At 37.0% G+C, this 16699-nt stretch overlaps 2 protein-coding genes across 2 annotated transcripts in view; one reads left to right on the top strand and one right to left on the bottom strand.

Moving 5' to 3' along the window:
• Nucleotides 1-16699, bottom strand: part of LOC139979016 (uncharacterized) — a 184308-nt gene that overhangs the window by 86970 nt on the left and 80639 nt on the right. The window lies entirely within an intron of this gene.
• Nucleotides 1-16699, top strand: part of LOC139978703 (neuropeptide CCHamide-1 receptor-like) — a 42626-nt gene that overhangs the window by 15029 nt on the left and 10898 nt on the right. The window lies entirely within an intron of this gene.

Below are 16699 nucleotides of genomic sequence, written 5' to 3' on the forward strand. Positions count from 1 at the left end.
TCTTGTAAATTATAATCAGAAATCTGTCATTTATAGGTGTAAACTGTGTTAACGTTTGTTATGAAATAACGTTTGACATCTTACTAGTATTTTCGGCGTGTAATATCTGGATTCAAGGCCTCATGACGTCAATCTATAAGATTGAATGAACCGCGTCGTTCGTACTTCCTATAAGGTTTGGCTTATGTATCCCTATGATCGTACCTAGGCATTTTAAGCAATAAGTGTGACACATTGTCACGGAGGTTAAATTACAAACTTGATGCAGTGAAGCGTAATGGTCTGTATTGTATTCAATGTAGCAAGCACTATTAATGATGTATGAACACACAATTAGCTTTTACAGTGCATTAAGTTGGGCTTGTTGAACTTAAAGAAACATTTCGGGTTAGCTGTGAGGACATACACTTTGTTGTAAAACTACAGGAACTTTGGTACAGTATTGGAGTTTGTCGTGTGGACATGTACTGTTAAATTTAGTACCGGGCTACATATCTTTCGATTGTTTCTTCTTGATATGTCCATACATTTTCTTCCGTAGAGTGTTTTAATTTAGTTGGGGAGGGGGAGGGATGGGCGAGGAGAAGGGAATATCTCCCCTAAATCGAACATTTGTGTGAAATCGTTCAAAGAAGTATAACCATTTCGTGTGTTATTTTTTACAATGGTGCTCAAGGGACAATGGTTACTGGCAAGAGACTTTCCATTTGCCATCCTTCGTCTCTCCCTCCCTTCAATCCCTCCCTCCACTCCCTCCCCTCCTGTCTCACTCCCTACAATATCATCTACATAGCTTAATAACATTTATCAATGCCTGAATGCACCTTTAAGGCTAGCTGTTTACCATGAAAAACATATTGCTAAAATTTAAACAAGTTAGCGATAACTGATCGATCTGACAGAACTTTAAAAAATGCCAGTGAGGGAATGTTTTTTATTGCCTTAGATGATAACAAAAATATAAGTACTTTTACTTATGGTAGCTTCTTTCATTTGTGTTTTTACTTTAAGACGCCAAACATAAGAAAGAACAGAAGTGTAATTAGCATTTTAAAACATCTGAGTATGTAGCACGCTTCAGTAAACATATTTCAAACTTTTCTTTTATAAGAATAACAACTTACTTTTATTAAGTCATAACGTATTTATTAAAGATAAAAAACTAGCACTCATTTATATTGAGGTGTAATACTTTATGCATTTCTTCATTTACCACTCGTGAATGATATTTTACTTAAGTAAGTGTAAGTAAAGTAAGTGCCAACATTTATGTATAAGATTAACTTGCGTTACTGTACTTTACTGTATTATTAGTAGTTTACATCAGTATACTTGAAAGTATTATGAAACTATAATTGATATCGTAATGAGTTGTAAAATCAAGAACAATAAAAAACTTTCAGCCTCCATCGGGATTCGAACCCGGGCCTCTCGCTTTATAGGGGGACACCCTAACCACTACGCTATGGACGCTGATTGTATGTCCAGAGGTTCGAAACCGGCAAGGAAGGTCGTAATTCCACTGTAGGCGTTTGTCACATGTATCGAGCAATACTAGTTCTATTTTGTTGACATATTTTGCCTTACTCTAGAGATTAAACATAACCAACTAGAAATTATTTGTGGTTCCTAAAGACGGATCTCGAAAGAGATGCTTTGAACAGACTTTGTTAATGAAATGGAGGTAAACGACAAAGGCAAATGAATATATATAATTGAATTCGTATAGTGAGTTGGAAAATCCAGAACAGTGAAGAAACTTCCAGCCTCGTCCGGGATTCGAACCCGGGCCTCCCGCTTTATATGCAGACAGATATATATATATATATAAATATATTAATATACATATGTATATATATATATATATATATATATATATATATATATATATATATAAATATATTAATATACATATGTATATATATATATATACATATATATATACATATATATATATATATACAATATACAATTTACATACTTTTGGGAATTCGATTTTGATTAATCAAACTAGTGCACATAATATGCTGTCATCTACAAACTAATACAAATTGCACTCAAATTCGATTCTAAGTTTTCCAACATGAAAACTTAACGCGCTTTAGACTCTCCAAATATTTGATTGCTGTCACCAACTGCGGTAAACTGCGTTTCGTTATAATTTAATAGTAGCCGTTATGCGTTTTCAGGTTTTTGCCGTCCAGAAAAAGAAAAAAAAACATCACCTAAACCATTTACATAAATTATATGTACGTGACCAGAAGTAGTTTTAAATTGGCAAAATAATCCTTTCGTTTAAGAGATCATTACAACCATGTGACGTGTTCTCAACTGAGAGGATAAATTTCATTCCGTTTTAAATGGAGTAAGTTTTTGCTGGATACGGTTCTTTTATCTTTCTAGGTCAATTTGCGCTTAGCACCCCGCGGTCCGACGCGAACGTATGATTGAGTTTCGTTTTTAACCCATAAACGGTCGAGAAATTAAATGATAGGAAAGGTACCAGTGGCGTAAATCTCTGGTTTAAACTATTTATCCATCTCTTATCAAGAAAGTACAATCAACGTGTCTTCCTTGACATGTTTAGTCTGTGGAGAGTTTGTTGAGATATTAGCCGCTCCTTGGTTGCGGCACATACCTTTAAAGGGATATTCCTGTGGCTAAAAGCTGATTGTTAGCAATTTCACTGGAAACGTTGTTACATACTTAGATCAAGGCCACGGTATTATAGCAATTGAGCGTAGGAAAGTTGTTTTCGTTTTTCATTATGTTATTGAAAGCATTCTTCAACAAAGGTTAATGATATTTTTGCAATTTGGTTTTTGATGATTTTCTAAGTATAGAGACCATTGGTAGCTAACATTCCAAGTCTTGAAAAAGATATCAACAATAAAATTAGAACAGGAAAGTTAAACTTTTGAAGAACATTCTGAAGTATGGGTGGGTTTATTGTAGTCAAAATGTGTTACACAATCTGAAACATGAATATCCCTCTAAATATAATTTAAAGAGCATCTGTTCCACTGAAACCTCTTAATTGTGGTAAATATAAACTTAACAGTGACGATTTTGACTATTCTATATTGATTTATTATAGTCGCACATAAACAAATTAAACCAACCATAAGAACGACGAGTATTCGCCTTTCGAATGCCGAACTGGCAAAAAACAAAACAATTATCTGTTCTTTCAGAAGACTAGAATAATGTTAAGAAAAAACAAATTAACTATCCATTCACCTAACGATTTAAGTAACATTACCGAGCAAGTTTAACTTTTCACTCACAATTCAACAGAATCGTTTCTGGTTCATATGACACTTACCAAACTTTTTTGACTATGGATTAGTTTTGTGTATAGTTTCTTGTTAGAGCTATTGAGTTCCAAAACCCTTATACTTTGGAATAACTGAACACTTGTGGTACCATAAAACGTTGCAACCACATTGTCTTTATTATATTCGTTTACCTGTACAACTGTTTTGTGTAAAATGCTGAATGTAAAAGTTGTGCAACAAACTCTTCTGACATTTTAAAGGAAGAATGTCATAGTTGTATTTGTTCCTTCATATCTTCGATGATACTTACAGGTACTATATATAATGAAACTTGCTTTTTAAGTTATAGGAGAACAGATGTGTTCGTGTTTCAAACATTACTCTTAGTTCAGCTTTCAAATTACAATTTATTTTAAACATTAGTTGTAGTAGTTGTTCAACAATTTCATTTAGTCTAATATTGTGGAATTATTATGAAAATGTAACTTGATCATTGGAGTATAACAAATTGTTCTACTCTGCAGTATAGATAGTGGATATGAATGGTATTAAATGTTATCACTTAAGTCACTTGATTTTGCACTCATATTAAATTCCTTCATCCTTGGTGGTGTCTGTGTCAGTGAGATTAGGAAAAGAACTTTGATCGAACTCCTATGCTGAGGGGTACTGAACCTCTGAAGTTCAATGTGTGGAGAAACTGTTATGTCGTAAGGTTCATCGTTGAAATGATCATTATAACAATGCTGTAATTTCTGTTCGTGTTTGCGACAACAGTCAATATTAAATTGCGTTGCTATAAAGTTTCAAACAACAGACTAAATGAATACGAATAATTCAATACATCCTTTCAAGTACGAGTCGGTGAATTCATTTTGAATTTTTTTGTTGTTTGCATTCAGCTGGATTTCCCTCGCTTCCGGTACGTACATGCTTTCAATAACACAGTCATTTCTTTAATTAACTTAATTGACCTTTGACACGTTAAGGATGCTACTTTTATCCAATATTTCAAGTGATAATTAATCAAAAGTCTTTCATCAAGTTAAAAAAACTTTAGAATTCTATGCCGTATTATGTCAATGCAAACAATGTAGAATACAATTCTTTCACTGCCAAGTATCATACTTGGGAAAATTCAAGACAGGTCAAATCGCTTAAAGTCCAGCAAACATTTAAATTGCAAGATTGTACTTTAATATATATGCACAAAAAAAGAAAGACAGATAGAAAACGAAAAATTGAGACGGAACTTTCCTATTATATAACAAACCCTTCCAGAATAGTTTTCCCTCTCTGAAATCTAAATCCCAGCTATAAATTATGGTATTAAAATTTTCACTTTACAATGCCAAAGCTTTTGGCAGTGATAATACGAAAGCTGTAAAAACATATGTTTTGAGAGTCGACATATGGAAAGCTTGAAGTACTTCATTCTTCTAAAATTAATCAAAGACGAGGAGGGAAATTTAGTGACAATACAAAACGTAGATTGTTTGTTGCAAAACTGCAGCCTTGAGGTGGCATTTCCATAGGACACAAAAACACCGCATGGTATATGTATAAATAAGGAATTTGTATCTTTTACTGGTACTATAACTTGTCAAATATAGTTCGGTTTTGAGAAGAAGATGATAATGATGGTTTAAAATTACCATCTGTGTGTTTCAAGAAAGGCTAATTAATATTTAATGTTATATATATATATATATATATATATATATATATATGTATATATATATATATATATATATATATATATATATATATATATATATATATAGTATTGACAATTTTAATTTGTATTAGTATAGGCATTGAGTCCTGTACTGTCAGAATGTTGACAGTAAATTTTCAAATAACCTGCATCCGTATGACAGCAATCAAGCTGAGCCGGCTCAGACAGCCTGATGCAGCTTCCTGATTGGTTCGATAGCATCATGTGTTTAAGGTTGGCAATTGGTTCGCTGCATTCGCAAGTTGATATCCTTCGCAATGAATCGACGGAAGAGCGTATATACTGTGCATACCTATTGGAAACATTCATCTAGTGGTGATACAAGTACATTCAGTCGTATTTGTAGTTTACAGTTGACGAGCACTGTGTTATAATAGAACTATCCGTAGTACCAAATTCGCAGCAATCATGTAAGATGAAATGTTGTATTCAACGAATATACATTGCGGGGGTTATTTGGGGCACTCACTATAAAGATCACCTTGCAGATGTGTTGGTGGTCTTCTTTAATGCCGCGAAAGTCAAGCCGTGTATTTGTTTCAGCAAATGTGTTGTGTACAGATTTAATTATCGAAAAACATCAATGTCCACAGAGGGACAGCTTTAGCCCTAGGTTATAGGTATATCTGAAAAAGTTTATCTCGCCTTTCATATCGTTACACGTAGGTCACTGTGTGGCTGTAATATTTTCTTTGAAAGCAACCCCTTGGTGGGTTTGACCTTAATAAAGAAGACGGCGTTATGATATATAGGTCAAACACGAGCCACAGCGCCTCATCTGACGCATTTACAATACAATTTCACTACTCCTAAAGGCCAAGTTGAAGCTCCGTTCTCTCTCAGGATGTCTTTCAATTGATGTACGCTTCGAAAGAAACACGAAGATAGTATTGATTGGTAAGATACTCTTCTATGTAAAAGACGGGATTAAACTGGTTTCCTGTTCCTCCTCCGCCCTGTGTACGAAGTCTAAGGTTCGCTGTTTTTCCTTGTATAACTTAAACTGGTTTGACGACTATCTTAATGTCAGAGATAAAGCTTGGTTATGCATTCAGACTTGACGGTCGACATAATGTCTCTTGTTTTGGTACTATTTGTATTGTAGATAATCTCACCCTCATTTTAGCTCAAATGTGGACTCATGCGCACAGATCGACCGTATGAAAAATTCAAACAAAGATATCACGTGATTTGCGCAAAGAAAACAAAGAAGTGAAACCAAAACATCAATCGGATGCATGCGTGAGCATATTGATATTGACCTTTATGTTCCTAAATGTACATCATTAATGTTATACGTTAGGGTATATATATATCCTACACTGTCGATACGCCTATAACTATTACGTCATATCTGTCTGAGAGCCTCAGACGTTCAAAGAGACAATTCCGAAAATTAAAAATGGTATAGGAGTTCAAAGTGAACTAATAGCAGTGGTTTTAACGGTCTATAACTTAACACAATTAAATGTTGTGTTGAGCAGTGGTTTTAACGGTCTACAACTTAACACAATTAAATGTTGTGTTGATAGCAGTGGTTTTAACGGTCTAAAACTTAACACATTTCAATGTTGTGCTGATAGCAGTGGTTTTAACGGTCTACAACTTAACACAATTAAATGTTGTGCTGAGCAGTGGTTTGAACGGTCTACAACTTAACACAATTAAATGCTGTGTTGATAGCAGTGGTTTTTACGGTCTACAACTTAACACATTTCAATGTTGTGCGATAGCAGTGGTTTTAACGGTCTACAACTTAACACATTTCAATGTTGAGCTGATAGCAGTGGTTTTAACGGTCTACAACTTAACACAATTCAATGTTGTGCTGATAGCAGTGGTTTTAACGGTCTACAACTTAACACAATTCAATGTTGTGTTGATAGCAGTGGTTTTAACGGTCTACAACTTAACACAATTAAATGTTGTGCTGATAGCAGTGGTTTTAACGGTCTACAACTTAACACAATTCAATGTTGTGCTGATGGCAGTGGTTTTAACGGTCTACAACTTAACACAAGTCAATGTTGTGCTTACCCATTTAGAGTCTTCCAAAGTACTCTCCTGAAGATTCATAACTAGACATTGCGACCGGCTAAAATTAAATTTAAATGTATTAGTTAGAGGAAAGGCATGATGTGTGGCATTAAATCCTTGACTGACTAATTTTCAGTATGGATAACCAGCATTCCGCTTTCTGGTATAGTTGAGTCAATATTAAGGCCCTTGAGAGTATAAGTAAACTAAGTTGTTTAGGTTCAGACGAATACTTTTATATCAAGTGTTCATTGCGATTGCAAATAAATAGCTTTCATTTAACAATTAAAATAAAAGTGACATAACAGTCATATCGCTGCATATTTCGCTTAAAAAGTAGATGCAAACGGAGCTCACTCAGACATCTAAACCATTGTTTTCCATGTGCAGGATGACATTATAATGGATCATATATTACGGCAGCACTGGATACATGAGCAAGTCTAAATATGACATCACCAAGTTAAATGTGTTTGAATTGTCAATGTTTTTGTTTAACTATTACACTGTTTATTTCCCATCATAGATATCGGTTTGCCAAAACTGAGATTGTGAAACGATAAGTTTTTTAATATGATCTCGTAGTCACATTATCGTTAATAATTAATAATCCTATAATAAGAGGGAGCTAAATTTACCCCAATCAGTACTGCGTATATATTTGTACTAACATATGTAATAATTCTAACAGCCATTAAAACTGAAACAAAACAATTTCATAACTTAAGCCTACTTAATTAAAGTTGGTTTCATTCCACCGAGCAATTTAACTATACGGAAATTATGACACAATTTGTCTGTCAGATTTAATTGTTTCGTCTGTAATAATGAAAATAGAAAATCATAAATATGAACGTAATCCGAAGGCCTCAGTAGATATTAAGCGTTGTATGTAAGTTCATGTGTTGATCTGTTCGAGTTTGTAGTACCGTTTTGGATATTACGTGTTTGTTCCGCTGGCCGCGCACTTAAAAACACACCTCATATTCAAGTCTAACGCCATCGTTCCCTGGTGAAATTTAAGGTCTAAGTCAGCCGTCTGCAAAACTTGTAGGACTAAGTCAAACCAACCAGACTCCCTCCCGTCAGAATCTATGCTCATGCAGAATATATGAAAGTTAGTTTGCACTATGAACTTCGTCAAGCTCCGAAACCGGTAGATGATATCCCGACATCAGGAACACCAGCAAGTTTTTCCCCCGCTACCCCACGTTTGTTTCGCATCCCATAGTCTGCGGACTGCCGGTCTGTAGTAACATACGATGCCGTGTTGAAGCATCTTGTTGCGGTACCTTTGGTAAATTTCCAATGCTACAGAATACCGAAAACCCAAAACAATACATTTGATTTTAGCAAGCATACTTTCGAAAGTTAACATATAAGAAGAAAAAAGGTTGATGTGTGATCACTTAAGTATCATTCATTTACCGGTTAATTATGGTAACACATAGTTATGGCCAATTTAACGACAAAACGAGACTTTTTGTCATGTCATGAAACTTTCAAAACGCATAAATCCAACTTCAACATTTTGAAATGAGTAATTAATCAATTAAACAAGACAAATTCACTCGCTATAGCAAAAGAAAACCTTATATATATATATATATTTTAAACTAGATTTTGCATATCTTGCATTGAGAGACAAATGCCCACTATGACGTCACAGACACTTGAAGATTTCAAGTATTTTCGTATTGATTTGATTACCGTTCACCAAGACGCCTGTATTCCCTGCAAACGCGAATGCTTACTTTATTTGACGGAAGATTTACACAAGGAATAAATATTATGTTCCGTTGTTTTTTTTTTATTTTACTGATCTGAATGACTTCTTCACACATGTCCCTATCTGAGAGTTCACCCGTGAGTACTCATAAAGCAATCAGTATAGTTATGACTCAGTCTACTGCAAGTCAATATATGATGACCAACGACATTTGCCTGCATGATTCGCTGTTTGTATAGCTAAGAGGCTCAACATAACCTCTCCAAGTTTTTTCTTTCTTTCATTGACGTCATTACTTCATGAATGCTTTGCAAGGCTGGTGTGTATATAAATATATATAACGAACATTGTAGAAGGAATCAATACCTTTAGTCGTTACTAATTGCTTCATAAGTAGCAACTATAAGTTTCATTCACTTTTTAATGATTCTCCTGAAGAATGATCAATAATGTTTTATTAAATATCGCGACCTCATACGATGTCGTCTATATATCATGTCCATGTGAGATATCATTATGATAAAATATGCTACAGAGATCATAGGATATGAAGTTGATGAAGGCGTTATCAATGATGCAGTTTGCCCAAAATATCTATCTGCATGCTTTAATTAAGCTCGAGTGCAACAATGTGCAAATTTTCTACACATTTAATTTTTAAGAGCGATGATAATTAATTCTTTCAGAGTGTCCATGACGACCGCTCATCTCACGAGAGTAAATTCTGCTGATTACTAAGAGATATTCCTCCTACAAATTAGATTTAGCGGTGATATCCTCTACTTTAGAGCTAAGTATGTTTGAAGCCACTTCTAAGTAAGCGTATAATTCAGTCCAAGAAGGGATAATCATCATGTACTCCTTCAAACTTGGATTCCCACTGTTTGGAATCAAGAGTGTCCACAACAACACAAAATCAATGAAATAGGAAGGCTGCTATTTGCTCTAAGTGATAATAGATATTATGATTACATGTACGTAAAGGTTGTTATAATAAACATATCATAAATGAATATTAAACTATTGTCGTCAATATAATTATCGATTGTCTGATCATATTTTTTTCTGTACTTGCAAACAGTCCTCTTTGCACCTCTATACTCCAACCCTAAACTGTGTAACTAGAGATGTACTGCAGGGCAGTGGATTATGCAGCTGGATCATTTGCATTAACAAAATGTGTGCCAGGGCATCAAAGCGAAATGTTGAGATAAACAGTGTCGGAATATTGACATTTTGAATGAAAACATTTCAAGAAGTAGTCGATCATGAGAAATACAGCGATTACGGGTTCAAATATAAGTAATAAAAGGTACAAACTACGAGATAAAAACAAATCGTATATGGGATGACACAGTTGAGATTTTGATGTAAAACGTAAAAACTTTCCTATATCACAATTGGTCCACCGTGGCATCTACAAGATTATCAATCGCCTTGAAAAGATTCCCAAACTGCCTACTGAATTTTAGCCTCCCCGACCCCTCCCCTCCCCTCCCCCGCCACTTCTTCATTGCTTCTAACACCATTGCTAGGTAGCGATTAAAGTTTATCTACAATTGATCAGTAGCAACCATGTAATGCCAGTAACTGTGAAAGAAAGTTAAAGGAAAAAGAAACTGTAAGCTCAACCAGCTATATCGAACGCCATTGTAGCAATATTTGTACCATATAGTAGGTATACGTACTGATTCGATTTAAATATCGATAGTTAGGAGGATGGTGAGTTATAGGTTGCACTCAGGGTAGTTAATACGATCCACTAGAACGTTTCCTACCTAACCAATGTCGACAGAGTTCAAAACCACAAGAAAACGATAAAACACAAACAAAGCCAACAAGATTGCCAATGATATCAATTGTAAGTCTGGTTTAATGATTTAAGGAGTTTCTGTCTTGTTTGATCATTCATCATTAATCACCACAAAGATTTTGCGACAAACAATTAAGACTGTTCATCGTTATATAACAACGCATTTATCTGTCGATAATACTTAAATGACTGCTACTGTCCTTATTCTTCATTTGATTGCTAATCAGCCGCACTTTCACGAATAAGTGGCTAGCTTTGTTGAGGTTAATCACACCATTTGGGATTAACTTACTTACTATCCCGTACATTTGTTTTCGGTTAAACTTAACGAGTAGATGTTTGTTATCTGTCACTGTTTTTGCAGGTTGCCTTAATAACTCCAACAGATGGACTTTAATCGTATAATCACTGTAAGAATAAAACTGTTTTTTGGGTATAAAGTAACCCATAAGGGCAGGTGTACGAGGTAAATCGTACTAGCAAGGGTCTCAAATGACTAGCAAAGGAGGATAATGTTTCCTCTTTAAGAGGTGACTTTGAAGGGAAAACAATCATTTAAACTCAAAGACCGGGTTAATTTGGCGTCAAATTACTTATTCAGAAAAATTAGGAATTTAACTTCAATTTTATTGTGTTTTTTTGGTTTCAACACTTGTTGATGTTTCACAATTTTGTTGCTGATCAATTCTTGTAATTTCGCATACGTAAACGCAGGTGCAGAGTGAACACCGTAGCTGTGGCAATTGAAGTCAACTTCAGGAAATGACCTGCTTCAAATTTGTAAATAGAGGGAGTTCGATTTGTTTCAACGAATGTGTTATCCCAATGAAATGTGTTGCTCCTTTTTTATCAACATAACGTTGAATAATCTACAACTGAACTGTGTAATATAACTGGAAGTGTGATTTAAAAACAATGTTAAAACAATCTTACGTTGGACCTTGTCGTATTCACATACGCGAAACTCATAAAAGAAAGTATTATGAAAAAATCCAAGGTGTAATAGTGTCATGAAAAGCTGCTACGATATATGTGTAATAAGAGGTGTATTAATTCTATGAAAGGTTACTGTCATGGCTTCATCCATTATAATTCACCACATGTAATAGGGGATCGATGTATTATGTTAATTAAAGAGTGGTCTACCAATGACTACGGTGTTATTCATCCATGGAAGGCCATTGTAGCAATGGAATCCATGCTGAAACTCTTCCACGGAAGGGTGTTCTGAAATTGACATCCATGCATGATGAGGCTATTCCATAGACAGGTTTATAACATAGTGTTATCCATGGTATAATATTTCAGTTGAAAGGTGTTCTGATAATGATATCCATTCTGAGACTATTCCAATGGCAGGTATTCTAACATAGTGTTATCCATGGTATAATATTTCAGTTGAAGGGTGTTCTGATAATGGCATCCATGCTGAGGTTATTCCATTGACAGGTATTCTAACATAGTGTTATCCATGGTTTTATACTTCAGTTGAAGGGTGTTCTGATAATGGCATCCATGCTGAGGTTATTCCATTGACAGGTATTCTAACATAGTGTTATCCATGGTTTAATACTTCAGTTGAAGGGTGTTCTGATAATGACATCCATGCTGAGGTTATTCCATAGACAGGTATTCTAACATAGTGTTATCCATAGTTTAATACTTCAGTTGAAGGGTGTTCTGATAATGGTATCTGTAATAGATGAACTAAACGACTGGCATATATTCTTTACTCTATAAGGTCACTGGTATATATATTCCACAAGATATATCTACCCCGAGGTCACCTATGTCATATCAGTTATACACGAACCACCGAATAGAAGAGAAGTATAATCTCACTCACGCGTATTGAATGTGTTTTATTATTTTGTCTAACCCTGTACGGAAGCGGGATCACGACAAAAAGTGGCGAAGAGGATTAATTTTCTACAGGAAATATTTTTCTTCAACTTCTACATCTTTCATTATTACTTATGGCTTTATTTGGAAGCTAGAGGAGTTTCGCGAAGGAAGGGAAGAATGGATCCAGTATGTTGAGCGCCTTGAACATTTCTTCGCAGCTAACAGTATTGCGGATGAAGCAAAGAAACGTTCCATCTTTCTCAGTATTGTGGGACCCGATTCCTATAAATTGTTAAGGAATTTAGTTTCCCCGGAAAAACCAGGTGAAAAAACATTCACAGAGTTGGTTGAAATTATGACCAAACACCAAAGCCCCGCCCCATCGGAGACAGTTCAACAGCCGATTTCGAAAATCCGGTGAGTCAATCGCTACCTTCGTTTCTGAACTGAAGTCGTTATCAGAATTCTGTAATTATGGTAACACTCTTAATGATATGCTAAGAGACCGATTGGTTTGTGGGATTAACGATGATAGAATCCAACGTAATTTGTTGGCTCAACCTAAACTCACATTTGCTAAAGCATTAGAAATAGCCACTAGCCAAGAAACGGCAGCCCGGAACGCGCAACACCTGAAAGAGGCCTTTCAACAGCCCCTGGCGACACCTCTTACCCAAGAGTCGGTCATGCACATCCCTAAAGGTCACAAAGGTCAGAAAGTTACCTCGCAGTCCGAGAAATATCGCAATCGAAAGGAGTGGTCGTGAAAACAAAAGTGTTATCGCTGTGGAAACAATTATCACGAGCAGAAGGATTGCTGGTTCAAAGATAAGGACTGTCATAATTGTGGAAAGAGAGGACATATTGCCAAAGTTTGTAGGAGTAAGATATCTAAAGTGAAGCAGGTCAATGTAGACACTGGACAAGCTAACGATAAATTATTTGATCTGTTCAACGTAAATGACGGTAGGGCACCATTAGCGGTGGACATAAAGATTGATGGACAGAGTGTAAAGATGGAAGTGGATACAGGAGCTTCTATGTCGATTGTTTCAGAGGAAACTTTCAAGGCTAATTGGCCAAACAAAAAGTGGCACAAAACAGATATTGTTCTTCGTACGTATACCGGTGCCACGGTAGAATTTTTAGGTGAAACTGAAGTGACCGTCGAATATCAGCGACCAAAATGCAAGTTGCGGTTAATCGTTATTCGTGGTGAGGGAGCAAGTCTTCTTGGTCGCGACTGGCTTCAGAAAATTCGGCTGGACTGGAACAGTTTCTACGTCAATAGCGTGACCAGGAAACGACTGTCAGATTTGCTGAACGCCCATAGTGAATTATTTAAAGAGGGACTAGGTTTGTTAAAGGGAACCACAGCCAAAATCTATGTTGACTCACAGGTCAATCCAAAGTTTCACAAACCGAGATCAGTTCCATACGCAATGAGAAACAAAGTGGAAGCTGAACTGGACAGGTTGCAAAGTGAGGGCATAATAACGCCAATTCAGTTCACAGATTGGGCCGCGCCAATAGTACCCATCCTTAAAGCGGATAAGCCATCTATTCGGATTTGTGGTGACTATAAGGTTACTGTTAACAAAACGTCTAAATTGGATCAATATCCAATTCCCAAGATCGAAGATGTTTTCGCGACATTGGCTGGCGGAAAGACTTTTTCGAAACTGGACATGAGCCAGGCCTACCAGCAGTTGAAACTGGATGAAGATTCCAAACAATATGTGGTCATCAACACCCACAAGGGACTCTTCCAGTATAATCGCCTTCCATTTGGCATATCATCGGCCCCGGGATATTCCAACGCGCCATCGAAGGTATCTTACAGGGAATACCCAATGTAGTGGTATACCTGGATGACATCCTCATAACGGGTGCAACCTAGGAGGAACACTTGATGATCCTTGACGAAGTCCTCAGTAAGCTAGAAAATGCTGGTCTTCGGCTCAGAAAAGAGAAATGTTCATTCATGACGCCATCTGTACAATACCTAGGTCACGTGATTGACGAGAAAGGTCTTCACCCCATGCCAGAAAAGGTAAAAGCAATCAAGGAAGCACCGGCACCACGTAACGTGACGGAGCTAAAGTCGTATTTGGGTCTTCTTACTTACTACGGGAAGTTCCTACCGGCACTGTCGACAACTTTGGCTCCACTATACGATTTGTTGAGGAAGGACACTCAATGGAGATGGACTCAAACGGAAAAGTCTGCCTTTGAGAACTCTAAAGACTTACCCATGTCTTCACAAGTATTGTGTCATTATGATCCTACAAAAGAATTAATATTGTCATGTGATGCATCCCCCTATGGAATTGGCGCTGTGTTAGCACACAAAATGGAAGACGGCTCAGAGCAACCGATTGGGTTTGCTTCGCGCACATTGTCAAGCGCAGAAAAGAATTATGCGCAAATTGAAAAAGAGGGTTTAGCATGTGTGTTTGGCGTAAAGAAATTTCATTCGTATCTTTATGGGCGACATTTTACGCTGTTCATAGATCACAAGCCGCTGCTTGGTTTGTTCAAACAGGGCCGCACAATACCGCCGCAGGCATCCGCGTGCATTCAGCGTTGGGCTCTCACTCTTGCTATGTATGAATACAATCTCAAATTCAAACCAACAGATGCACATGCTAATGCCGACGCAATGAGTCGACTTCCATTGCCAGAAACGATTAAGAGTAATCCAGTACCCCCAGAGATAGTACTTGCACTGAATATTCTTGATCAATGCCCAGTAACATCAGGTCAAGTACGCAAAAGTACTAGACGTGATCCAACATTATCTAAAATATTGGGTTATGTAAAATGTGTTTGGCCAGAGCAACGTAATGAGGCCTTGAAACCGTATTACCAAAGACGTAATGAATTGTCCGTAGAGGATGGATGCTTACTCTGGGGCAACAGAGTGATAATCCCTCCTCTGCTCCGTAAACCAATATTGGAAGAACTACATGATTGTCATGTGGGAGGGTCACGCATGAAAAGTTTTGCCCGTGGATTTGTTTGGTGGCCTAGCTTGGATAGTGAAATTGAAAAGTTAGTGAAAGAATGCCGGTCTGTCAAGAAAGCAGACCTAATCCCCCTAAAGCACCATTACATTCATGGCCACAACCCAATCGACCATGGTCCCGAATTCATATAGATTTTGCTGGACCGTTCATGGGACACATGTTGTTGGTTATAGTTGATGCTTACTCAAAATGGATCGAAGTTCATGTAATGAATAACTCAACTACTAAATCCACCATACACAATTTGCGTAAAACTTTTTCACAATTGGGAGTACCTGAAATGATAGTTAGTGATAATGGATCATGTTTCACAAGCTCAGAGTTTAAAACGTTTTGTGAAATGAATGGCATTCGACATGTAACTACTGCCACATATCACCCGGCATCAAATGGACTGGCTGAACGAGCAGTCCAAACTGTCAAACAAGGGGTAAAGAGAATGAGAGATGGAAACTTACAGGACAAAGTCTCACGATTTCTCTTCAAATACAGAATAACCCCTCAAACCACGACAGGAGACTCTCCGTCACAATTGTTTATGGGTCGCTCCTTACGTTCTCGTATGGACCTGACAGGGGCGTAGCGAAGGGGTTTTTGTTGGGGGGGTGTGGAGAATTTGATTTGCCGACGGATCTGGAAGTGGTGACTGAAATGGGGGAGGGGTCTAAGGGGAGGTGGTGTCCCCCTCCCCTTTGGAAAATTTTTAGTTTTGAAACGTCCTTAGATGCAATCTGGTGCATATTTTAAGTCAAATTTGATTTGCCGACGGATCTGGAAGTGGTGACTGAAATGGGGGAGGGGTCTAAGGGGAGGGGGTGTCCCCCTCCCCTTTGGAAAATTTTTAGTTTTGAAACGTCCTTAGATGCAATCTGGTGTATATTTTAAGTCAAATTTGATTTGCCGACGGATCTGGAAGTGGTGACTGAAATGGGGGAGGGGTCTAAGGGGAGGTGGTGTCCCCCTCCCCTTTGGAAAATTTTTAGTTTTGAAACGTCCTTAGATGCAATCTGGTGCATATTTTAAGTCAAATTTGATTTGCCGACGGATCTGGAAGTGGTGACTGAAATGGGGGAGGGGTCTAAGGGGAGGGGTGTCCCCCTCCCCTTTGGAAATTTTTTAGTTTGAAACGTCCTTAGATGCAATCTGGTGCATATTTTAAGTCAAATTTGATTTGCCGACGGATCTGGAAGTGGTGACTGAAATGGGGGAGGGGTCTAAGGGGAGGGGTGT

This window comes from Apostichopus japonicus, chromosome 13 (assembly GCF_037975245.1).
Source record: "Apostichopus japonicus isolate 1M-3 chromosome 13, ASM3797524v1, whole genome shotgun sequence".
Lineage (NCBI taxonomy): Eukaryota > Metazoa > Echinodermata > Holothuroidea > Aspidochirotida > Stichopodidae > Apostichopus > Apostichopus japonicus.